Source organism: Felis catus, chromosome X (assembly GCF_018350175.1).
Source record: "Felis catus isolate Fca126 chromosome X, F.catus_Fca126_mat1.0, whole genome shotgun sequence".
NCBI lineage: Eukaryota > Metazoa > Chordata > Mammalia > Carnivora > Felidae > Felis > Felis catus.
Genome location: NC_058386.1, coordinates 43,785,065 through 43,811,233, shown reverse-complemented (window position 1 = coordinate 43,811,233; position 26,169 = coordinate 43,785,065). Strand labels below are relative to the sequence as shown.

Here is a 26,169-nt window from a genome sequence, read left to right as displayed (position 1 = left end):
TGATTTAGCTTCCGCTGCAGGGAAAAAAAAAAAAAAACGCGAAACAAAATGCAGAAACATAAAACATACCACACCAACAATACCCGTCCATCCTGCTGCCTAGCAGGGCGTAGGGACACGACTCTGGAATCCTTCTGCTGTGGAGCGCACACTTGTAGAATGTAGCGGAAGGGGGCAGAACTTGGCATCGCGAAATGGAAATGGGACCGTTGGTTGCTTCCTGAATTATGAGTAGGAAGGCTTGAGTTTGCAAAATAACTGCAATGATAAATGATTGAATAAGAGGAAGCCTAAAGCGAAAAGTTTCACAGGGTGAAAAAAAAGTGCAGAGGCTTAAAAATAGATAAAATAGGACTGTAGGAGACTAAGACAAGTTGTTGTTGTTGTTGTTGTTGTTTTAAATCCAACAACCCGGCTCTCTCCAGGGGGGTGGCTCTCCTCCTCCCTGCAGCAATCTCAGGAAAGGAAATGGCAGTGTAGCAAGACACCGGAGATCACCCTAACCTGGGACTTGTTCTTGTCATTTTGGGAGAGTTTGCAATGAAGCCGATGGGAGGGAGACCAGCAGGGACCACCTAACCTATGGCCTTCTTAAGTGAGATTTGGGGAACCTGGCTCAACACCTGGGGACTTAATTACCGGGATGTCCAGCAAATATATGGCCTCTTTGGCCTCTGGTAGACTGACTAGAGGCCAGGAGCTCTAGGGATGAGCCCCGTGACAGGGGAAAACATGTCCCACGAGCTTAACAGGAAAAATGTCTGTTGCCAGACAGATAAGGAGGATCAAGGTAAGGGGAATCAGGTTAGCTTCCTCTACACAGTGCCCTCTCAGATGTGCTGGGTGACTGACCCATAGGCATTTGGCAGCCCTGGCAGGGGACCAGGACCTCCCCCCCCCACCAAGGTTTGACTTTGTCCCCTGTAGAGTCATTTGTCCAGTCATTTATCTTTTAGGATTGGGTTAAGAACCCTATCCGCTAAGAGGGCCATGTAGATGAACCTATTAGTGGCTCTAGATGATTTTGAAGGATGCAAAGGATCTGGGTATATGTTCAGATCCCTGGAAGCCAAAGCCTCTTCAACCCCCTAGGTGTTGCTATGCAATTGCTCTCTGGCTGGGAACATCTGATCTTCAGTGATAGGACCGTTCTCTGCTGCATCCTCCTCAGGCAAATAGCACCCACAACCAGCTGACTTGCATCTTAACATTCAAGGCAAACAGGTTGCCATCTTACCTGAGGAGGTGTTGTTCTCAGACACTGCCTCCTTGAGGCAAACTTGGGGAAACACACACACACACACACACACACACACACACACACACACTCAGAGATCATAACAAAATACAGCTCTTATCATACAATGAGATCCTACCTGGCAAGGCACAGTCAGTACCAGTAGCATGGAACTAACCTGATAAGTCAAAGGATGAAATGAGGAAAACAAAGTGTTTGAATGTGACTGCAGGTTTCTCCCAGATAATTTTGCTGACTGGTATTGCAGAAGGAAAGAAAGAAGAAAGAAGAAAGAAAGAAAGAAAGAAAGAAAGAAGAAAAGAAAAAAAGAAGGAAGGAAGGAAGGAAGGAAGGAAGGAAGGAAGGAAGGAAGGAAGGAAAGGAAGGAAGGAAGGAAGAAAAGTCAATATCTTCCAGTTTGGAGTCTGCTCTTTTCAGGTTTCAGAACCTGTTGGTTGCAAATCCATGCCAATCATGAGGGTAGAGACTGAGAAAAGGGGGCTCATGTGTCTTTCCAAATAGATACCAAGATAACATAATCTTATGAACCAAACCTGTGTATTTCCTTCCTTTCTAAAATGTTTTGATTTCTAGGAAATGAGCTGTAGTCTCCCACCTGGTGGCAGTAAGTGTAAGTAAGGATGTGTGAATTGGTTCTTTAACAATGTCATGACTCCTTGGGGGGGAGTGGGGCTTAAATGAAGGGTACTGTATTTGTTTCTCTCCCCTCAGTTGTGGTTGAAGAAAGATAGCTTATGTTTTTATTAATTGGGTGTAACTAGCTATGAAATTATAACCACATCATACAGGTGGTCAATGAAAATCTGAAAAGAAATACAGTTTTGTGGCCTTTATTTTTTTGGGGGGAGGGGTATGTGCTAATAGATCAATTACCAGTTACCATTACACCCCAAACCATAACAGAGCAGTTTCCTGGTATTTCTTTGCACACACTTTCTTCCAAAGTAGCAAGCATTTGTTTATAGGATATCTGGTAATTCTTACCTAAATACTTTATCATTTTACTTATTTCTGAGCTTCTCAAAGGTAGATACTCTTTCCCTCTCAGTGCCTAGTACAATTCAGCCCTCCCTATTTTTTCTCAGTAAACATTTACTGAAGCTTGAAACCTATCAATTCCATTTCCAGCGAGATGTAGAGACTGTTGCTGTGAATGAATAAAAATGCATTCTCATTGATTTCAGAGTAAGAAGTAAATGATTATTTAAATAGCCTGGAATATAAAATAAATAAATAAATTGCCTGGAATATATAGCCTTTAAAGAAATGCAGTCAGTCTTTCCCTTTTCAGAATGGATGTTAGAGCCATAATTAACAAGCAAATTACCAACAATTAAAAAAAATGTTTGGAAAGTGTCCTTATCCCTTGCAGTCCCAGCAGCAGCAGACTAATGATGATGTTGTGGGTTTCAGGGGTAATATATTTTTTCCTAAGTGAATAGAATATCTGCAATGACTATAAACAGCTTTGGGATTGTAGGATCGAATGTTTAACCTGTTGAAGGTCAAGATGAAATTATTTTCTTTCCTTTTAGGCTCTTTCCCCCTCTTTGCCAGGTTTTGATGAAACTATCTGATTTATTTGGTATATTCTGAGAGCTCCTGAGCATTTGCGGCAGTATGTTCTAGAAAAGATAATGAGATATTTGGTCAGTGGTCTTTCCTGAGAATACAATTCTTATGTGTTTATTAAAATCTCTGACTGGGGCTTCTGCACATCTGCAGCCCAAAAGGAAAGGCTGATCCATTTCCCAAAGTGCTCCCAAGGAAAAGAGGAAAATCCATAGAAGCCAGGAAGCCATTCAGGGATATTATAATAAGGATTAGATAATCCTGCTAGTATGGCCCTTTACAGTTTGCAGAATGCTTTCCTCTGCATTATTAACTCTTATTTCCCTGAAGAAGGCAGCAGGGTGGGAGAAGGGAAAAATAAAACTTGACATCTAATATAATTATTAATTTATCTAATGTGGATTTTTGAAAGTATCCAAAATAGGGCTTTCTGTGACACATAAGAGCCTCATTTGTCTAAGAAGAATCTTTAAGCTGACATTCCATCAGCCTGGAATTTGTTCAAAGCAGCAATTGCTGTTCCCAGTCTGATGCTCCCAGCGGGGGCCACCCTAGAACAGGAGCCTGAGAAGGAAGGATAAGAGGCACAAAACCCTGAACCTATTATTCCAAAGAAGACCTTTATCTGGAAAGAAAATAAATAGAAATTCTGCTAGGGATAGGGTGCCCAACCTTTCCAAAGACTGCTGACTGTAATTCCCTCTATGGAAAAAAAATTATTTCAAGGATTAAAAAAAGAAAGCATCCATTCCTAAAGGGAGATGCCCCACCCTCACCAAAGCAAATAAACCTTATTCTCAAAATAGAAAAACAAATGTACGAATTAAAAAAGAAGAAGAAAGGAACAGTGACCCCAGATAATGAAACTTATCCCTCCCCTAAAAATTATTTTAAGAAAAAAAAAGAAATTCTAAAGGGAGGTGTTCCTCACTCTCATCAAAACCCATGAAACTTATGTCCCCAAGAGGAAAATTAAAGAGAAAAAGAGAGAAATCACCTCAAGGTAAACAGTATTTCTAACCTTTAAAAAAATTATGAAATTTATAAACTTTATTTCCACCTCACGTCTCTTGCTGAACCCCTTGCAAAAGTTATGGGGGCAAAAATAAATCTCCCAAAGGGGAGGTATACCAGTCTCACCAAATCTCCCTAATGTTATTTCTTCCAATTACATGAAATGTCCAGAATAGGCAAATTCTTAGAGACTGAAAGTAGATTAGTGGTAGCCTGCGGGTTGGGGTAAGAGGAAGAGGGGAAGTGTGGGTAATGGCTAAAGGGTACAGGGTTTCTTTGGAAGGATGATAAAAATCTTCTGAAATTAGATAGCAGTGATGATTGCATGACTCTGTGAATATGCTAAAAAACACTCACTTTGTACACTTGAAAATGGTGAATTGTGTGATATGTGAATTATATATCAATTTTAAAAAATAAGTAAAAGGAAGGTCACTCCTCCAGCTGCAACATACTGGACCTACTATCTTCCCACAAATAAACAAAGGAATAAATGAATACATAAGCAAAAAAAGACATTTATCAAAAAGAACTAAAAGGAAGATCCTCTTAAAGGCAGGGCTTCCAACCTCAACAAGGAAAAGAACCTTTATTCACCCCCCAATTTTTTCTCTTTGGGAAAAACAAACAAAAAGGAAGTCTTTTTAAGTGCTGATACTTTCAAAATCATCAAAGTCATAGATGAAACTTAACCAATCCTTCCATCCCAGAAACACACAAACATTTTAACAAACAAAAGAAATATTAAAGGACAGAGTCCCTGATCATACCAAACATCCTGAATTTTTAATTTCCAGAAAAGGAAAAAAAAAGAAAAGAAATAAATCCTTCCCCTGCCAAGGGGAGAAGCCCCATCATCACCAAAGCACATGAACCTATCCTCCAAATACAATTTTAAGATTTAAAAGAAAAATCAATAATGGAAAGGCATGTATGTTGGGGGGGGGGATAATATTAATGAAATGAAAACGAAATCCTCTTAAAGAGAAGTGCTCCATCTACACAAAGACACATGAACTTTTCTGTCAAGATACAGCAAAAAAAAAAAAATGCAAATTTTTTAAAAAGAAAAATTAAAAGGAAATCCTTTTATGGATGATCTGAATTTATTCAAACTCCAAAACTTGATTGTTAATATAGGAAATTTAAAAATTGGAAGTATAAATATTTTCAAAAAGAAACCTCTGTTTTAGAGAATAAAAATGCCTCAAAACCCACCAAAGTCCCTGAACATTTTTCTCCAAAAAAATTAAATAAGTAAAAAATTAAAAAAAAAAAAGAGAGCAAAGGAGAGACCAAAGGGGAGGTGGAAGGAGAGGGAGTGAGGGGGAGGAAAGGAAGGGGTAGAGAGTGAGGGAATGAGATGCAGAAGAAAATAAATTAAGGGATAATTTTTAAAAGAAAGAAATTTTCCTCAGGAAAGGTGCACCAGTTCTTTATTGTCCATGAGGTGTATTATTCCTGATGATCAACCCACTCTACCTCCCACAAAAAGGAGAAAAAAAGAAAACCTCACAAAATCTCTTTCTAAAGCTTATTCAAGGGGAGATGCCCCCAACCCCACCCAAACCCAGGGACCTTATTTATATTCCAGCCTTCAAGTATTTTTTAATGAAATAAAAGAAAAAGGAAGTCTTTTACAGAAAGATGCTCCCAATCTTATTTCTTCCAAATAAATTGCTCATTTTACAGAAAATGAAAGAAAGGAAACCCCCTTTAGGAGGGCTCCCAACCTCACTAAAACCAGTGGCCCTTATAGTTTCTCCCTACAAAACTTAGATTTATAAAAATGGAAATCCTCCAAACCTAAAGAGGTGTGCTCCCACAACCCAACCAAAAGCAAGGGACTTTTTTACCCAGAGATTTTTTAAAAGGAAAATCTGCCCATCATAAAAGAAGCCTTCAACTTCACTAAAATCAATAGACCTTATTCCTCTCTACATCCACAAGGAAAACAAAACCAGAAAAGAACTGTAAGAGGAAAAGAAATTCTCCTAACCTTAGGCAAGTTGGCCATAATCTCACCAACATCGTTAAACTTTATTCCCCTAAAGAGATTTTTTAAAGAAAGAGGGGAAAAAAGAGGGGAGAGAAAAGCCTGTCTTTTAGGAAAAAGTGCTCTCCACACCTACCCCACTCTAAAGACTAGGAAAGTTATACAAAGAAAGGGTAATATCATTCTAGAACCATGCCAATGAACCTTAAATTGAGAACCTGAAGACGAAGGGTAGTAAATGTTTAATCCCCAGTTTCCCTCTGCTCCAACTCCAGCCCATTTCTGGTTACCTTCCCCATCAGCCAGTCAGGCTGTGCACTCCAGAAAGGCAAACTCTGCCCATGGAAAATAGAATTAGGAGGGAGGCAAACCATAATAGACTCTTATAGAGAAAAAACTGAGGAAGGAGTGGGGGAGAGAGGAAATTGGGTGATGGGCATTGAGGAGGGCACTTGTTGGGATGAGCACTGAGTGTTGTATGTAAGCAATGAATCATGGGGATCCACTCCCAAAGTCAAGAACACACTGTATACACTGTATGTTAGCTAACTTGACAATAATTTAAATATATATATATATATATATATATATATACACACACACACACATCAGGTTCTGTGCTGACAGGGTGGAGTTTGCTTAAGATTCTCTCTCTCTCTCTCTCTCTCTCTCTCTCTCTCTTTCTCTCTCTCCCTTGCCCTCTCCCTTTCTCCCTCTCTCTGCTTCTCCCCTGCTTGTGTTCTCTTTCTCTCTCAAAAATAAATAAATGAACTTAAAAATTTAAAAAAAACTTCCAAAATGTAAATAAAAATTACGCAGCACCCCACCACTCAAGATGAAGTATCAAGAGATAATTAATATTTTGTTGTTTTCCATTGATTTTCTCTGAATATATGCTTATATATCTTATAGTCTACAGTAGTAAGACTTTAGGGAAATGTACAATTGTGTCTCAGGCTCTCCTCCTCCCCCTACCTGTTACCTCCCTGACTTAATTATTAGATCATGTGCTGTGTTGTTCTACATTGTATTTAGGAAACAATTGTTAATTTTAGCTTAAAGTTTATCTAGTCAAACACCTGTATGATCTGATTGATAAACATAAGCTGAAAACATAACTGTTCAGAGACGTGATTGCAATGTAAAGCAATGAAAGTACACACTTTATGTAGACAAACCTTGTGTCTACACTAGCGAATGTTGCATATACAATTGGCAGTGTGATCTCACATTTACTTACTGCACTTTCTATGACATCCAGATTTCATTTGTCCTGATAGCTTTTGTGATTTGGACTTGAAGAAGGAGACCCTAAGCAAAATCCACCCTCTTCCCACTGTTAAATTCCCAAAAAGAAAATCTAAATTTAAATTTCTAAGACTCAGTTGGGTCACTTTTCACCATATGCAAAAATGTACTAATGGCTTTGTCTCTTTAACACACAGTTACCAACCATGCTCTTTCAGGTTGCTCTTACCCAGAAGGGAAATACTTTCCTGTGAGGACATTACCAACAATTAGGAGATAGAATATTCATTCAGCTTTCATTAGCCAACTGTGGTAGAAAATTGAGCGAGTTAATAAACCATATACAATCCAACCAAGGTTGAATCAGTAATTTAACAGGCAAGTATAATGTGGTATTGAGTAAGATCAGAGTCTTCAGCCTCTTCTGTAGCACTTAGAGATTTTCATCTTCCAAAGCATTTCAGGCATTTGTTGGTTAAGCCTTTTGCCTTAAAGAGCCTTATAAAAGAGATTTCTGACCCTGAGGACAGTGATTCCCACCCTCTTGTTTTCCTCCTAGCACAGGGCATGGCACATGTTACCAGGGGATTCTGAAAGATAAGCGTGATGCTCCAACCCAGAGTTTTGCTGAATTCTTCTGAAGCAAGAGGCAGTGGGCATGAGGAATGAGCCTGCCCCTGCCTCCAGGAGTAGGAGGGCGATGGAAGCACTGCTTGCAGGCTCAACTAAGAAATTCCAGAATCCTGGATGTTCATTCATTTGCCCTCTCCTGCAGCTAATGTCTCTACCTGGGATTTTGCAGTTTGAGACAGGAAATGAAAGGTGCCCACTGAGTACAAAATTGTTAATCTCCTTGGCTATGAATAGAGACACTTGAAACCAAGAGAGTTTTTATTAACTTGGGCTCTGTCAATTGAGTCCCCCACTCTCCTGAATCCAGCTCCAGCATCACAGCACCATCCTCTGAACCCCACCTTTAACAGTAGTCCCTGCTTACTTTAATTGTTAGTTTTCCTTCAATAAGTGTCATTTGCATTTATTATGTACCTTGAACATACTATTTCATGGCTTATTACATCACCATGTGTGTCCCTTCCCGTATAAAAGAAAAATGTGATGTAGCTTTATTAAAACAGCTAAGCATAAACAGCAAAGAGGAAAGTAAATCAAGCTACAAAACAAGATTATTGATTTCAGAAAATTAACAAGTTTGTGCCTTCTCACTAACCTCAATCAATGCTTACTGTGACTGTTTCCGTCCTGCCAGGCTTCAGTGGAACATAACTTTTCTCTTACTCAGAATTTGGATATTGCTGTCCCTTTCTCACTCCTTCACCTTACTCTGCTTGACTGTCAAGACAATTAAAATGATAATTTTGGCATTGCCATGGTCTCTTTTGCTTTAATTTACTCAACTTGCTGACTAGACCACCAGGGAATTTTTAAAAAAAATTTTTTTTTGGTTTCACGCGGAATCAAAGCACCCATTTAATGACTCACTTGATGGTTTTGTTAGTATATTGCTTTTCACTGGTGAGTTGTCTTTCTACAAATTCCTGGAAAAACCTTTTGTTGCCTCTCCATCGTCCCTCATCAGCACTAAATTTTTTGAGTTCCTCCATCTCATATTCTAATGGTGAAAAAAAAAAAAACATAGACACTCCCAGGCAGCTTGAAAGTTTGCTTGCTTTTGTTTGTTTGTTTTTTGTTTGTTTTGTATCCAGTACAGTAAGGCATCATTTTGAACTACACATAGACATATCTGTCAGTTAGCTCACTAAATGTTCAATAATCACGTAATTGGTATATAAAATGCTTTACAAGAGGCATCTGGGTGTGGCTCAGTCTGTTGAGCATCCTACTCTTGATTTCCGCTGAGGTTGTATATGGGTCTCTATGCTGACAGGGTGGAGCCTGCTTGTGATTCTCTCTCTCCTATCTCTTTCAAAATAAGTAATTTTTTAACAATTTAAAAAAATGTTTTACAATATGATATATATTTGGAGGATTGTTACATGGGTATTTTAGAGTACTTTACTGACATTTGGGGAAATTAGTTGAGGGTTCCAAGATGAAATGGGAATGCATTATTATTTTTTCAATGTAGAATAATGAAATAAATTTTTCCTATCCAAAATTCACTATTCAATAAGTTTTCAGGGGTGGATTAGATTCATATATGAGGGGGACTACATGATAGAAAATTCATTTTTATTGAAGAAATTTAGGGGAAAAATAAAGAAGCTGTTTGAGGTAAGTGGGAACAATATATCCTCCTCAAGCCTAGAGAAAATCAGAATTAAATTAAGCAGTGACAGTATCAAGTAGAAGTGAGGTTATCCCTAAATTGGGCACGTGAGGCCAAGGTCTACAGACAGAAGAATGAGACCCTGTACAGTATCTGGAGTTGGAAAAAATGGCCATTCTAATAGAATCATAAAGACTGAAATAATATGGAAAATAAAGTGGATGGCAAAGTCCTATTAAAACTTTGAAGGAAACTGACAAAATTGTGTATATTATCCTAATGATGAGATACAACCATTGGAGGGCTGTTGACTAGCAAAATAACATGGCTGAAGCAGAGGATTGGCTGATGGGTATATACTTAAAAACTAACTTCCAATTTCTTTGTATGCCAAATTCCAAATTAAACTACTAAAGCTAAAAGTGAAAGAAAAGAATTACATTATCTAGTACCCTTTTTCTATTGTTTTGGGCTTTCTTTGACCCACACTATACTTTTGTAAGCATCTGGTCCGCTTTCTCTATGATATTTTTTTTCTATTTTATATCACAGAGTTTTGTACAGCAAAAGTAAGAAGCCAGTGTGGAAATCCAGTGAAATCTTTTATCTTCAGTGTTGTAGACCCATGGAAAGTTCTAAGAAGGGCCGTTGGGGATCAGCTGTCCTAGTATGTTTATTTATTTATTTTTTGGCCTAGTATGTTTAAAACCTCTTTAGCAATAGAATCTTTTTAATGTTTTTCTCAATAAAATTTTAAATGAAAGCCTAATATTTAATATAAATACAAGAAGTATTTCATTAGTCCTTTCCTTTTATGCTAAAATGGGTTTGTAACTGATGTACCTTTCTAATTATTTATTTTAAGCTAAGAGGAGGGGTGCCTGGGTGGCTCAGTTGGTTAGGCATCCGACTTCAGCCCTGGTCATGATCCCACCCTTCATGGGTTCAAGCCCCGTGTAGGGCTCTGTACTGAGAGCCTGAAGCCTGCTTCCAATTTTGTGTCTCCCTCTCCCTCTGCCCCTCCCCTGCTTGCACTCTCTCTGTCTCCCAAAAATAAATAAATATTTTTAAAAATTTAAGCTAAGAGGAAAGCGATTTTGCATTCCCAGTTTATTATGGCTTCTTAGCAAAGCGCTGGTGATATAGGAACACACTGAATATGAAAAAGAAGCAAGTCACAGTTTAAAATTTGGCCTAAAATATTCCAGAAATTAATAATATTCTCCTGGAAACATGGCCATTCTGGAAAGTTCCTCCCTCCCCTGACCCCAGGTAAGTGTTACAATAGGCCTCATTAAATGGGTTGTCATAATATGCATTGTCTTTGTTTATAGGAACATTTTTATTATGGGGGATTGTGTTCTTGGCCAAGGACACTACACCAAGTAAATTGTAGATATAATTAAAAATATGTAGTAAAAGCTAATATATAACTATAAGCTTCTATAATAATTTAAAACAGCAAAATTATTCCATGTCCTATAAAATAGGCATAAATGTACCATATAGGTTGATTTTGTAAGGGGTCCTAATGTACTATAAAGTGTACATGCAGCACATAAAAGATCCAAGTCTACATAAATTTAACCTATTGTTATTATTTATTTAAAATTTACACTCTGCCTGCATCCAGAAAGGGTATGAAGTAGCCTATAAAATTAAACACATATAAAACAGGACAATTAAGCACAAATAAAAACAGGACAAAACCAATTCAAAGCAGTGGTGAATGAGACTTTAAACTAATGTATGATAGTTATAATAAACCCTAATTATACATTTAATTAGCAGTACTTTTGTTAGCTGCCTTTGTTGGTTGAAGAATTTCGGGGAATGATTTGAGTTACTCAGACCTCTTAAAGTTGGTATCCAAGGAAGTTTGAGCTGATGCCTCATTTTTATGTGATACATCTTCCTGTAGCAAGCTGCAGCAACCACATAATGAAGAACTAAAAGTTGCCAGGATTGTGTTACAGGTGCTAATTAACTGTCCTAGAAAGCTGCGGTTTGGGTTATTTTGGTGTGCTTGCATTTTTCTAATATCATAGGCAGGTATCTGTGAGGCATGTAAGTATGGAACTTCCTCAAATAAAATAGTATTTCAAATAAAATTTCTCAAATAAATCCAAATGGTACTGTGTAGCCAGGGGTTCACTAGTTTGGACTCTTTCTTAGATTGGGAGTTACTTCGCATTGGTTCTAGTCATAATTCCAGTCTGCATAGCTGTGCAATATGGGGCAAATTGCTTAATCTTTCCATGGCTTAGCTTTTGTGTCTTTTAAATGAAGCCAATAATGTGCTGCTGACTCAGCTCAGCCATCTCCTCTAGCAAGTCTTCACTGGTATCCCGTCTAGGTTAGGTGCCCTTCCTCTGTGCTCCCATAGCACCCTACACAAACATCTGCTTCTCAATTGCCATATAATATTGAGATTAACAGCTTGTGTATCTGATTAGGGCTATAAGGATAAGGCCCTCAGGGCCCAACATATAGCCTGCCACTCAATAAATTGTGGTGGAACTGCTTTATAAAAATATCATAGAGGTTCATGGAGAAATTAGATCTAAAACACATATTTTAAGTTTATTATTTTTTTGAGAGAGAGAGAGAGCATGCAAGTAGGGGAGGAGGGGAGAGAGAGAGAAAGAGAGAGAGAGAGAATCCAAAACAGGCCCCATACTGTCAGCATGGAGCCTGACATGGGGCTCAAACTCATGAACCACAGGATCATGACCTGAGCCGAAATAAAATCAAGTCAGATGCTTAAACAACTGAGCCACCCAGGCATCCCTAAAACGTTTATTAAAAATAAAAAATGTGCAAATGCTACCTTATTTTAGTATCATTTGTATATGTGCCATGATATTTGCTGCCATCACTTTCTGTATTCAGGTATGCAGAGGAGTTTTGATATAGTCGCCCCTCAATAAAATGGACTTAGCTATTCAAGTGCATTACCAGTAGGTGATAGTAGGCAGGGCTGCCTCATATCCTCCCAGAGGGTTGTAATTTTTTCTAACTCATACAGAGGTACCCTACTCATTAGGAGCAGCCCTATATTGATCATGTGGTCTTGAATTATTAGTCTTTGGTCATAAACATAGTTAATTCTGGTGAAAATGAGAATGAGTTATTTAGCCAGTCATTTTAAAAATGCAAATTCCTTAAAACACTCAAGTAGAGCAACACTAAAAAGTATCATTCTTAAGTGTAGTATATGGAGAGAAGGGTTAAACATAGCTAGATACCATTTGGTACCCTTTTCACTATCTTAACTATTAATCAGAATTTAATCTATGTATGGTATTCTTTTCACATTAATTGAAAAGTTCCTGATTCATTACCTTGGTGTCAAATTTCTCCTGTAGCTGGAACTAGAAATTGGAGCTAGGTGTCAATGTTCCAAGGCTCTCCCTTTCTTGTGAGGACTAAGAAGAAACAACTAAGCTTTGATGTTCCCTTGGCAGTCCAAATTTTCTTCCAAAATAGCTTACAGGAAAAGCCTTAACTTGTTTTACCAATACCTGTAATCAGATCAGCACCCTGATCTTGAAAATGATTTGATCAGGAAAGAGACTATGGAGTCTCTACTTAGACACAGGAAACTCTAACAGCTATCTTTTTTCCAAACAAAAGGAACAACTTTTCCCTTAAATAAGATAGACAACTTCTATCTTTTTTAAGAATAGCAACTGGGAAAGATCAGCACATAAAGTTGTACAGTCTGTACAGTATATGAGGCTGCCATCTCTAAGGGGACACGTTTCACAAAGTAAGCCATAAAGATATATATATTTATTGTAACAATTTTCCTGAAGATGGCAGTCAAGTACCTTGTGCTAACAAAATTGGTATATTATGACAATTTTCTGACAAATGGAAGTAAAATACCTTTAGCAAATGGTACCTTTTCCTGATGTGCCCAATAGTGTGTTATGGGCTGATCCTGCTACTAATTCCTTACATTTAAATACAATGTCCCTCTTAGCAACTCCCTAGATGCCTGTACCGTATATGCTCAGAACCAATTTCAAAAAGTACCTATTTTATTCCACATCACATTTAACCTGAACATCATTTTAAAACAGAAATCTGCAACAAGGGTTTGAAAAAGGAATTTACAGGGGTACAGGAATAGGCAGGCATACATCCATAGATGCACACTGGTACATTCACTCCCAGGAACATACCCAAGTATATATATTCCAGTAGCTGAACAGCCTGGTAGGTAGGTGTACACACACACACACACACACACACGCACGCACGCACGCACACAAATACAGATTTAGCTGGACATTAAAGCATAAAAAGGAGGAGACTCTGGCTGCTTGCCCAGTTTTCCTATTTAACTTATTTTTAGCCTGTCTCACTCCTACAGGTCATGAGTTCCCTAAAGTTTACATGCTCTTATGAGAGTTCAAGTCATCAAACCTTTCTAAGGAGTTGTTAGTGACAAAGAACTGTGCTAAATAGATACGGCAAGCCACTCAGTCTTGGAAGGTTGTTTGAAGGTGAGATCTCAACTGTGTCTGAAGATTAAGTAGGACTTTGATAGGCAAAAATGAAAAAAAGAGACAAAAGGCAGAGGGAATATCCTAAGCATAGGCATGGAAGAGGTAGAAAGGGCAATGCTCTAAGAATCCCACAAAGACTAGATATGGTAGAAACTTTTATTGAATCAGGAAGAAAGGCTGAAGGAACTAGGTGGGAACTAAAATGCAGAGGGCCTTGAATGCCAGGTGAAGGAATATGTGTTCTATTCCATAAACAGTGGAGAATCGTGGAAGGTTTTTGATTGGGAGTACCATGACTAGGTTTAGATTTAAGAAAACTACCAATATATAGAATGGATTAGATAGGAAGACTCTAGAGAATGGGACATCAGTCTAGGCAAGAGATGTTGAGGACCTAAGGCAATCAGTATGGGAAGAAATAGAAGAGATGCTGATAAGATTTGGTTTGAAATCGGTTGGATGTGGATGATGGGGGAGAGATGAGTAGAAGATGATTCTAAACTTTCGAGTCTGGAGTTGTTAGAATTATAGAGAAGACAGGGACAAGAGCAGGCTTAGATAGTAACTAAAGGAATATTATGAGTTCAGTTTTGGATAATTTGAGTTAGAGGTATTGTTAAGCCCTGTGCTCAAGACAGTGATTATAGAAAGGCAAGAACTTAAGAGTTAGAGGGCTGTTCCCCTGATTCTGGATTGAAAACAATGAAATGAAATAAATAGAATCAGATAATGGAAGAGAGACAAATGGAGACAAATACTGTTAGGGAAAATAGGCAGAGAAAAGATATTAATTTAGAAGCTGAAGTATTATAAAAGAAGGGAGAAAGAAGAGAATGTGTATTTTTTTTAAAGTATTGTTTTTTTAAAGCAAGGATTACTTTATTTTTTAAGTTTGTTTGTTTGTTTATTTATTTATTTTTAAGTAATTTCTCTGCCCAATGTGGCACTTGAACTCATGACCCAAAGATCAAGAGTGGTATCCTCTTCTGAGCCAGCCAGATGCCCCAAATGTGTACTTTTTTTAAAGGAACACTTTTTTTTTTCAACATTTGTTTATTTTTGGGACAGAGAGAGACAGAGTGTGAACAGGGGAGGGGCAGAGAGAGAGGGAGACACAGAATCGGAAACAGGCTCCAGGCTCTGAGCCATCAGCCCAGAGCCCGACGCGGGGCTCGAACTCACGGACCGCGAGATCGTGACCTGGCTGAAGTCGGACGCTTAACCGACTGCGCCACCCAGGCGCCCCGGAACACTTTTTTTTTTTAAGTGTTGATCCTGAGTATTTTTTTTTCAATAGCTTCTCTATCCTCTCCTTTGGCTATTTTCTCCTTGTTGATGAAAATCCTCTGAATGGCCTTGAAAGGAGATGGAATATTGTTAATGTGTTGTCCTCAGACTGAATGCAAGTAGCTCTTCTCTCATTATCCAAGTCTTTATTTGTAAGCCTAGGAATATACTGTGTTTGGGGAAACCATTAAGAAAGGTTAGTAGTTACCTTGTTATTAAGAGAGAAGCATGAGAACATTTCTCTTATGTTAATATAATAAGAAGAATATATTGTCCTCTACATCAACGATTCTATTTTAAAGCTCTTTTGCACATAGTACTCACTTAATAGCTTGAAATAACAAGAGCCACACAGCAGTCTTATATGTATAATGATATTAGAAGATCTCCAAACACAGTAAACTAAGATATCTTAAGGTACTATAAGATTTGCTCTGAATATGTTGAGGGGAGATAGGGACTTTCTTAAAGAAAACTATTCTTACCAGGTAAACTTTGTTTTTTTAATATAAAGTGTATAATAAGCCCCTTAAAATGGCTCCAGACAGTGAAGGAAGCACAGGTAAGGCCAGACAGAATAATCAGAGAAGAAAATGATAAATGTTTGAAAGTGTGAGCTGAAGTCCTAATAGGTCCCCAGCTCTTTGCTTGTTGGTGTGGAAAGAGCAAAGGTATATACGAAGTCTGCAATCTTATTTCGAAGAAAAAACATGTACTCTGGAGACAGGTACATAACAATACAAGGAAAGAAATTATTATATTACAGTATGTATAGTACAGAGAATGATGCTGTAGAATTATAAAAGAGGAACAATAAAGGGTGGATTGGTTTGGGAAGGTTTCCTGATACAGGTGAGATCAATTAAATTTAGATCTGGGGGCAACATACCCAGACTTGGAAGCAGCAGGGACTCTATTCAACTGGTATCAAAGAGGTTTTAGAGGAAGGCAGAGGGATTTGGACTCTATTCTGTACAGCAGGACATTATTTAAGATTCTTGAGTAAGAGAGTAATATAATGAAAGAAATTTTTCTAAGATATATATTGTGACAGTGAAAAGGATAGATTGGAGGAGAACAACAGATAGAAGGCAGGGAGATTACTTAGGCTGTTGCAAAAATCCAGATGAAAAATGATGGTGGCCTGATTATTGCAAGCGATGATGATCATTCATTCATCTAAAATCATTTATTGAATACCTATTCCATGTCAGGCACTGTGCTGATAACTGTAATTTACCTGAAGGAAATTATAGCCAAGCAAAGGAAATAACACCAAGTATACAAATAACTGCAACCCCAAGGAGAAAATGATACTCATTTTAATATAAGAGAAACTCTGAGTTCAAAGGAGTTAAGAATTGATGGGAGCCTAGCAGAACGGGGTAGACTTGGGTTCAGAGATGAGTTAAAGTACATTCCATAATTCTTCTTATTTGGGGAGAAGTACCAGAAGTGTGATAAGAAAGTAATTCTAGGTAAACAAAACAATGTGAGCAAAGGACCTGAGGTGAGAAAACACTGGGATTTCTTTTGGAGACCCCAGGATTTGAAGCCTCAAGGATATAGACAGAAATGAAGAACTGGGAGAAGATGGGGGTTTGACAACTGAATGAGTGGTAAGGAGGAAGGGAAATTGTTAAGACAGAAGCATAGGATATTAATAATTTCTAATTTTCTCTTACTTTGCAACTCCCCCTTTTCTGAAACTCTGTCTGGATTCTTTCTTGGTGCTATCCAAGTGTCCAGGTTGCTTTTGTTTGATTTCTGGACTGCCCACTTCAACATACCGTCTTTGTCTGACATGAGGCTATAGGGTTCTGACTGATGTTCAGAGATACCCTGGTCTGAGAAGGGAAATGATTCACTCATGAAGTTCATATAGGGCCTGTTTCCACAGTAAGCAGCATCTATATTCAATCTTTGGTATCCAATAGCATCTTCCAGTCTCATTTGCTATCTGTATATGTGTGTTTGTCATATATAGACCTTTGGAAGGCCTTGTCATGCATGTAAGGAACACCATTCCTAATCAGCTTTCTATGTATGTTTATACTATTAAATTTTCAGATTGAACTTTCAGAGACCCTTCCTTCCCAATCACTCATGTTATAGTTATAAAAAGTAGGGGTCTTTCAAGACTACCACTTGATTTTTATATTATACTCTACAATATTCTGTGTTTTCTTTTCCTTTTATTTAAATTTTAGTTAACATACAGTGCAATATTGGTTTCAGGAGTAGAATTCAGTGATTCATCACTTACATACAATACCCAGTGCTCATCACAAGTTCTGTCTTTAATCCCCATCACCCATCTAGCCCATCCCCCACCCACCTCCCTTCAACCCTCAGTTTGTTAAGAGTCTTTTGTGCTTTATCTCTTCCTTCCCCCCCCTTTACCATATGTCCATCAGTTTTGTTTCTTAAACTCCACATGAGTGAAATCCTATGGTATTTGTCCTTCTCTGATTGACTTATTTTGCTTAGCATAATACATTCTAGCTTCATCCATGTTGTTGAAAATGGCAAGATTTCATTCTTTTTGATAGCTGAATAATATTCCTGTGTGTGTGTGTGTGTGTACCACATCTTCTTTATCCATTCATTAGTCGATGGACATTTGGGCTCTCTCCATAGTTTGGCTATTGTAGATAATGCTGCTATAAACATTGGGGTACATATACCCCTTCAAATCTGTATTTTTGTATCCTTTGGGTAAATCCCTTATAGTGTTATTGCTGGATCATAGAGTAGTTCTATTTGTAATTTTTTTGAAGAAACTACTATCTTCCAGAGTGGCTGCATCAGTTTGCATTCCCGCCAACAGCACAAGAGGGTTCCCCTTTCTCCACACCCTCACCAACATCTGTTGTTTCTTGTGGTCTTAATTTTAGCCATTCTGACAGGTGCGAGGTGGTATCTCACCATGGTTTTGATTTGTATTTCCATGATGATGAGTGATGTGGAGCATCTTTTCATGTGTCTTTTATCCATCTGGATGTCTTCTTTGGAAAAGTGTCTATATATGTCTTCAGCACATTTCTTAACTGGGCTATTTGCTTTATTTGTGTGTTAAGTTTGATAAGTTGTTTATAGATTTTGGATACTGACCCTTTATCAGATAAGTCGTTTGCAAATATCTTCTCCCATTCCATAGATTGCCTTTAGTTTTGTTGACTGTTTGCTGTGTAGTTTTTTTCATTTTGATGAGGTCCAAATAGTTCATTTTTTATTTTGTTTCCCTTGCCTCCAGCAACATTCTAGTAAGAAATTGCTACAGCTGATGTCAAAGAGTATACTCTACAATTTTCTAAAATGCTTCCACATTTCCCATGTCCTGTGTCCTTGGATTCTCACCCCAATCCTCTGTGTGTGATATTGGCTTTATTCCCATTGTGCAGATGAGAAAACTAAGGCTAAAGGATACTTGGCTACTAAGGATTGAAGTCAAGATTCAAGCCCAAAGCTCCTGACTCCAAAACCAATCCCTAATCCATGTCAGGCTAGTTAGTACAAGGTTTCCAAAGCAGCCCTCTTGAGCCCAGAAATGATATAGATTCCTCTCAACAGTGTGGGATAATGGGGGCCAATTACCTTCTTTATTTTTTTTTAATTTTTTTTTCTTTCAACGTTTTTATTTATTTTTGGGACAGAGAGAGACAGAGAATGAATGGGGGAGGGGCAGAGAGAGAGGGAGACACAGAATCGGAAACAGGCTCCAGGCTCCGAGCCATCAGCCCAGAGCCTGATGTGGGGCTCGAACTCACGGACCGCGAGATCGTGACCTGGCTGAAGTCGGACGCTTAACCGACTGCGCCACCCAGGCGCCCCATTACCTTCTTTAAAGCCAACCAAATCCACAGGCTTAATTAAGATGAGACAAGGTTTTAAGGTGGTTGTGATGGTTCTTTTTTTTTTTTAATGCTTTAGATGCTTATAATGATGATTCATTACATAAATAATTAGGAACTTCCTAAGATCAGAATTCTCAAAAGGTTTTTACAATTCTTAAGAGATTAAAAATGCACCAGTCTTATCATCTGGCCCCAGGATTGGGATTTAAGAGGCTGATTCTATTCCTAGCTGGGCCTTTGTGATTTGAGGTAAATCCTTTAACCTTTCACTTTTTATTTATCCATTTATAAATAAGTATATTTCCCATCATAGAATATCTGGGAATCACTTTAAAATTCTAGGCTCAAAAGTATTTTAAAGCCTTATAAATTCTGTAAATCACTTTGCACAGATTCAAAATGACTGTCACATCGATACAAGGTGGAATTAGTTTATTAAAAACAAGTAAATTGTATGGAGACGGGGTTAAAGCACAGATTTCTGCCTTCCTACTACTGTTTTTTAATAGGTGCAGCTCAGGTCTGTGTTCCACTTTCACCTCTGCCACAATGTGGTGCGGCCACAGCTAGTTGGATCATCTTGCATCCCACCTCCTAATATCCCTGGGCGGAGATTTTCTATGGTAGAAGCCTAGTGAAGAAGGGTAATTCTCTAATTTCATTTCCCCCCTTTGGAGCCTGGATTATGTGGAAGGGAAAGTATTTTAGATTCTAGAATAACGTTTCTGTGTTCCATGCCTTAATGTCCTTCTGTATAAAATGGCATTATCGGGGCGCCTGGATGGCGCAGTCGGTTAAGCGTCCGACTTCAGCCAGGTCACGATCTCGCGGTCCGTGAGTTCGAGCCCCGCGTCAGGCTCTGGGCTGATGGCTCAGAGCCTGGAGCCTGTTTCCGATTCTGTGTCTCCCTCTCTCTCTGCCCCTCCCCCGTTCATGCTCTGTCTCTCTCTGTCCAAAAAATAAATAAACGTTGAAAAAAAAAATTTAAAATGGCATTATCAAGATATGCTCCTACCTGCAAAGGGGATGGTGTGAGACTAACTGTGGAAATTGCAGTATTATATAGTGGGCTTCAGAGTCAGACACACTTGGGTTGAAATCCCAGCTCTGTCATTTCTTAGCTCTGTGACCTTGGACAAAGACTCTCACTGACCTCTTTGAGTCTTATTTTCTTCATTTTACACGTGAGATTAATAATTCCCACCTACTAGGTTGTTCTAAGGATAAATGACATATCAAGTGTTTAGTTCAGTACCTAGTTGGTTTTTTAAAAAATGGTAAATGTGTTCTTCCTTGGAGATGTTCTTCCTTGGTAGCCATCTCCTACTTTACCATTGTAAAGCCCAAGATTGTTAAAAAGAGGATGAATTAGTTCATCCAGCGCCACTCAGACCAATATGTCAAAATTAAGTGTAACTGGTGGAAACCCAGAGGCATTGACAATAGGGTGTGCAGGAGATTCAAGGGCCAGATCTTGATGCCCAGCATTGGTTATAGGAACAATAAGAAAACAAAGCACATGCTTCCCAGTGGCTTCCAGAAGTTCCTAGTCCACAACAGTCAAGTGCTGCTGATGTGCAACAAATCTTACTATGCAGAGATTGCTTACAATGTCTCCTCTAAGAATCACAAACCATTGTGAAAAGAGCAGCCCAACTGGCCATCAGAGTCACCAATTCCAATGCCATGCTGCACAGCAAAGAAAATGAATAGACAGCTCGTGTGCACATTGTATTTGTGTTAATAAAACCATTAAACTAGGGGCACCTGGGTGGCTCAGTCAGTTAAGCGTCCGACTTTGGTTCAGGTCATGATCTTGCAGTCTGTGAGTTAGAGCCCCATGTCGGGCTGTGTGCTGACAGCTCAGAGCCTGGAGCCTGTTTCTGATTCTGTGTCTCCCTCTCTCCCCAACCCTCCCCCGTTCATGCTCTCTCTGTCTCAAAAACAAATAGATGTTAAAAATATTTTTTAAAAAAAACATTAAACTATTTTTTAAAAAGGTACTGCTACCATGTGAAAGACACTGATTTTGTTTCAAGCAACTACTGTGTGTGTGTATGTGTGTGTGTGTGTGTGTGTGTGTGTGTATAATGTATGTATTTGCTCATTGACTGTTCTCCCCTTCTCTTTTAAAAGGGGTGGTTCTCATGCAAAGTAAAGAAAACTGAAAATAACAAGGGTGGCTACCATTGCTTCTTAGTAATGTATCTTAACATCAGAATCATGTACCTCCTTTACTTACTGCTGTTTTCTTCTGCTGCTTAGAGGGGCATGTCAATAGAAAGACTTCCAATTCTATTCAACAAGTATTTTTTTTGGCTTTAAAATTTTTTTATTGGGGTATAATTGACATATATATGCATATATATATATATATTCATTTCAGGTATACAACATAATGATTCCATATTTGTATATATTGCAAAATGGTAACCACAATAAGCCTAGTTAACATCTGTCACCATACACTGTTAGAACATTTTTTTTCTCCAGTATAAGGTTTTTTTGAGCATTTTGTATGCACCTCTCTGACTTCTGTCATAAGTTCTCTCCTCTTGCCATGATTTATTGAGGGGACCAGATAGTTCATTAACATTAATTAATTATACAATTTCCTAAGTTTTTAGTTAATAATTATTTCAATCCATCCTGATATCTGAGGTACCAATATTTCTCAGGATTTTTCCCCAGAAAAGCAGCAATTTTAATTTGAAAGCAATTTATGTGTCAGTGAAGGAGGAGAAAAGAACCCACAAAAAGCTGGAGGGCAGAAGTAATACAGTTTCAGCACTCTCTCCACAGGCAGCCTGCAGCTTACACACACACACACACACACACACACACACACACACACATATATACATACACATATACCCAGGGTGCATAGAATTGGCACCAATTTATTTTATGCTGGCTTCTAGCAAGAATGTCAATAACACTTGAGTGATCTTCCTTCAATTATCAAGATTGATGATGGGGGCTCCTGGGTAGCTCAGTCAGTTGAGAGTCTGACTTTGGTTTAGGTCATGATCTTGAGGTCAGTGAGTTGGAGCCCCGCGTCGGGCTCTGTGCTGACAGCTCAGAGACTGGAGCCTGTTTCCGATTCTGTGTCTCCCTCTCTCTGACCCTCCCCCGTTCATCCTCTGTCTCTGTGTCTCAAAAATAAATAAACATTAAAAAAATAAAAAAAAATTATCAAGGATGATGATGAACTTTCATGATCAAAGAATGAGAACTTAGTCTAGTGTTAACTTTATTCTAACTTTTGAAGAAGTGGCTGCAGAAATTTAAGCCCTGAAAGAGGCTCTTTTCACTTGGAGGCTCTCTAGGGAGATTTTTAAAGCAGATAGTAGAGGTACTAATTCAATATCTACATAGGATTTTTCCCTTAGATGGAGGACTAGATAAATGCCATTAGATTTCAAATCCCCCTGTATCACTCTTTTTCATTTAGAAAGAGAAAAAAATTAAAAAAGAAAAATAAGAAAATGATTTTGTGTTGCCTTTCTCCTCACCCCTTTTGATAACTATTCTGAAGCTGCTAGCAAAGAATATATTTTCATAGTATTGCCTTTTGATTTGATGTTGTAGCATAGCAAACATGGCAGACATGATCTCTGCCTCAGGCACATGTCTGATACATATACTTCTGTCCGTGAGAAGACATGAAGGAAACAAGGCTATTCTGTTTATGCACTGATACTACAAGAGCATTTGCTACTTAAGAGACTTGAACTCTGACATCAAGTTTGGCTGCTTTGACAAGGTCTCTATATCCGAAGCCTCCTCATAGTAGATATCATGTATAACCAACTCTCCATCACAGATTTAGGTATTTAATTTATAGTGCCAGGTAGATAAGATTTCATAGAGGAAGTTCATGGCGGACCATGTCTCTTGGCCTCTGGGAAATTCTTAAGCTCAGTAGTTTAAAAATAACCTTTGAATTTCAGAGAAAGTCATTTAGATACTGCTGTGGTTAAATGGTTGTGTTTGCTAAGCACACACCTCAGAAGACAGGCAATTGATTACAAATGGCAGTACAGAGGCAGCAATGCACTTCTGGGAAGCATAAGGCAAATCTAGCTTATGTGTCATCCTGCAACAGGATCAGGTTATGTGCATAGATGACACTCACTGGGAAGCTGCCACTTAAATCCCACCAGTGGAACAAGGTGGGCAGTATCAAAAAGTCAGGTTAGCAGGATATAACTTTCCATCATACCTCCACTCATCAGCGTTGGCACTATGTGGATTATAAATGAAAGCTAGAACTCAACAACCAGTATACAATGAGGTGAGGTTGCCAGAAGCCTAGAGGACAAAGAGAAGCTTCCAAAACACACTGAAACATAGCATGACTTAGCCTTGGACTTCTAGAACGTGAGAATGTATGTTCCTAGTCAGGAACTCTCAGAAGCAGAATCCTTTTTACATTTTAGCCAAATCTAATCTTAGTTACCAATGTATGTAAGACACCTGGCATGAAGTGGATACTCAGTGGATAAGGCTGGCCTCAAGCATAGGGTTTATGTATAGAGCGTGTTCCCACACTAATTACTTACAGCCATGTGTACACATGAGTAGTCATCACTTGCATCTGTACCACATTCCAGCATGAAGGACAAATGCTCCCTGTTTTTCAAGTCCATATCTCAGAAGTCCATATACACATTTTCTATGATTTAGGGAGTGGAGGAAGAAAAAGAAAAGAAAAAAACACCACACAAACCTAGTCATTCTTTCTAGGCTAAAGTCAATCCTAGGAACTGACTCTTGGTTGCCAGTGGGGAGACTTACTGGAAAAGTGATAGTAGTGTAGCTGGAGAAGTCAGGCATGAAAGCTTTAACTGCAGAAGCTGTTGACTCATCCTACACTCTGTGTGTGTTGGAACAAGGGCAGGCATCATACCAATAGCATAAATGGTAACATTGGGGTGGTTTTGAGCCAGGTCACATCTTAAGGCCAGAGTGCTTTGTTATTGGTTTTTCTTTCTAGGGAGCCTGGTAACTTGAATATGTGCATGACCAATTGCATTCTGTGCTCAGAGGCAAAGGATATCTTTTCTCTGTGTGTGGCTTCTTTTTAACTACAGGGCGGAGGGAGGAAACTCAAACAAAGTAGTAGTCAGCCTTCTCTCTCTTCAGTGTCTTTTAGTCCTATCACTGTTGAACTCTGTCTTAGCTGTTTTAATTGAGGCTTCCACTATAACAGATACTTCCTTTGTGGGATGGCTGTTGGTAGGGCATTTGGGTATTTCATCACCTTTGGGCAGGCCTTTCCCACTTCTGCTTCAGGAGGGTAAAAGTGGGAGGGGAGGAAGCTCCAAGTGAGTAAATCTCAGATGCTGTTACTTCCTCTGTTTGCCTTCTGACCACTCCCTGGGCTGACATCTTGAGGGGTACATGGTTCTTGGGGTTTGGTATCAGCATGTATTTTAGCATGCTAGTCACACTCCAGAGCTTGGACTTCCTGCCCAGAAGCAGCAGAGTAGTGGTGACCTCAAGAAGGAAGTTGATAATCTTAATGAGAAACCAAGCTACTGTTGGCAGACATTTGAGACTAGGCTGACAGCAATGATCTTCACCTTACTCTGCCCCCTATCTAGAAGAAAAGCCTGAAGACTCACTATAGGTAAAGATACTGCTCAATTAATTCCAATATCCTGACAACTATTTTGCCATGGTGAATACAGAGACAACTCCCCATTCCTTGCAACTTCACAGGTTCCTGCAGTCCCCCTGGGATAGTGAAGACCATTATTCCTAGGGAATCCTAAAAGGGGAGTTCCAGGTCAGGGAGCAGGATGGAGCCATTAGCTTTGGTTGGGATACAGCTTGATTCACTGTTGGGGCACCTTTCATAGTGATTCATAGTAGGTGCCTGATCTTTTGAGTCACCATTATTAAGGGATGCTGGTCATCCAGTGTTCTTTATGAGCTCTTGATAGTTATGCAGACTTTATAAACCCTAAGAAGAATAAGAAAATCTATTTTGAATCTCACCATCCCCTACTTTATCCCCTCTGTGTATCAAGTCCATTTGTGGCTCACTGTATACTTATGCATATTCATATGGATTTACCCCTGCTGACATATGTGTGTTTCTCTTCCTACCAGTGGAGTTAGTGTTTCTGTGTAGGAGTCTGGAATTGTATTTTTTTAGTCAAATCCTATAAGGGGCATTCTCAGGAGAAATAATAGAACAATTTGTTTAGAAAACACTTCCCACCTCCAGATGTCCCTAAGCAGACCAGGCTGATTATAAAAAGGACTGATTCAAATCAGAACTCTTTGGGAAGTTCTCAGAAGATCAAATAGTCCAATTTCAGATTAGACAATTGGGATCTAGGGGAAGGTATTGGGGTTAGAGCCTGCAAGATGGAGGTACTGGGGATGGGATGGTAAAAGAGAAGAGAAAGGAGGTTTGGTAAAAGGTTAAAAAGAACAACAAATAAGGACATAGCCCCTACCAGATGCCTAATTTCTCTTTCAATGTTTGCAAATGCCATACAAATAGCTCTTGCATTTGAGTTGCCCAGGTGGCTGGAGATCTATTTATTTTGTATTTAACCAAGGATCAAAGGATCTTTGAGATGTTTTTGCTTAAGGGTTCCAAATAAACTTTCTACCATGTGTATTTGGGGGTAGACTGGGGTAGAGGTGGTTTATTCAGTACTTAAGTTATTTTTAGATCACCTTTAAGTCACTCTGTTGGAAGAAAGCAGCATTTATGTCCTGAAGGATTTACAGAAAGAATACAGAAAAGCTGGGTTACTGCCCCCTCATTCCTGACTCTGGGATAATTTCCCACTGGGAATTCAAACAAGTCACTTGGACTCCCTGTTTGCCCTGATCTCAAAAGGTTATTGTGCAAATAAGTGGAATTGGTCAAATAGTGGTACAAACTAAGGCAAGGTATCAGGGATTTAGCCTTACCTCAAGCCAAGTTAAGTTTTAAGGGCTGATAATGACAAGTCAGTGGTTGGCAATGTGAACTCATGGACTCTGTTCTGCTGTGAGTTCCATTTTACTGAATTTCATTCATGTTATCTTACTAAAGGAGGTATGTCAGGCATTTGTTGTACAATGGCCTCAAGTCTCAATTTCTATAAAACTATATACTATTTCTCCTAGAAGCTGAAGAATTTTAGATTTTTTGCCTGCATATG

The 26,169-nt window shown here is 38.7% G+C and overlaps 1 protein-coding gene and 1 pseudogene across 1 annotated transcript in view; both read left to right on the top strand.

Moving 5' to 3' along the window:
- The window catches only part of DGKK (diacylglycerol kinase kappa), a 162,227-nt gene that overhangs the window by 1,889 nt on the left and 134,169 nt on the right, over positions 1 to 26,169 (top strand). The window lies entirely within an intron of this gene.
- LOC101085860 lies at positions 195 to 20,710 on the top strand (annotated as a pseudogene).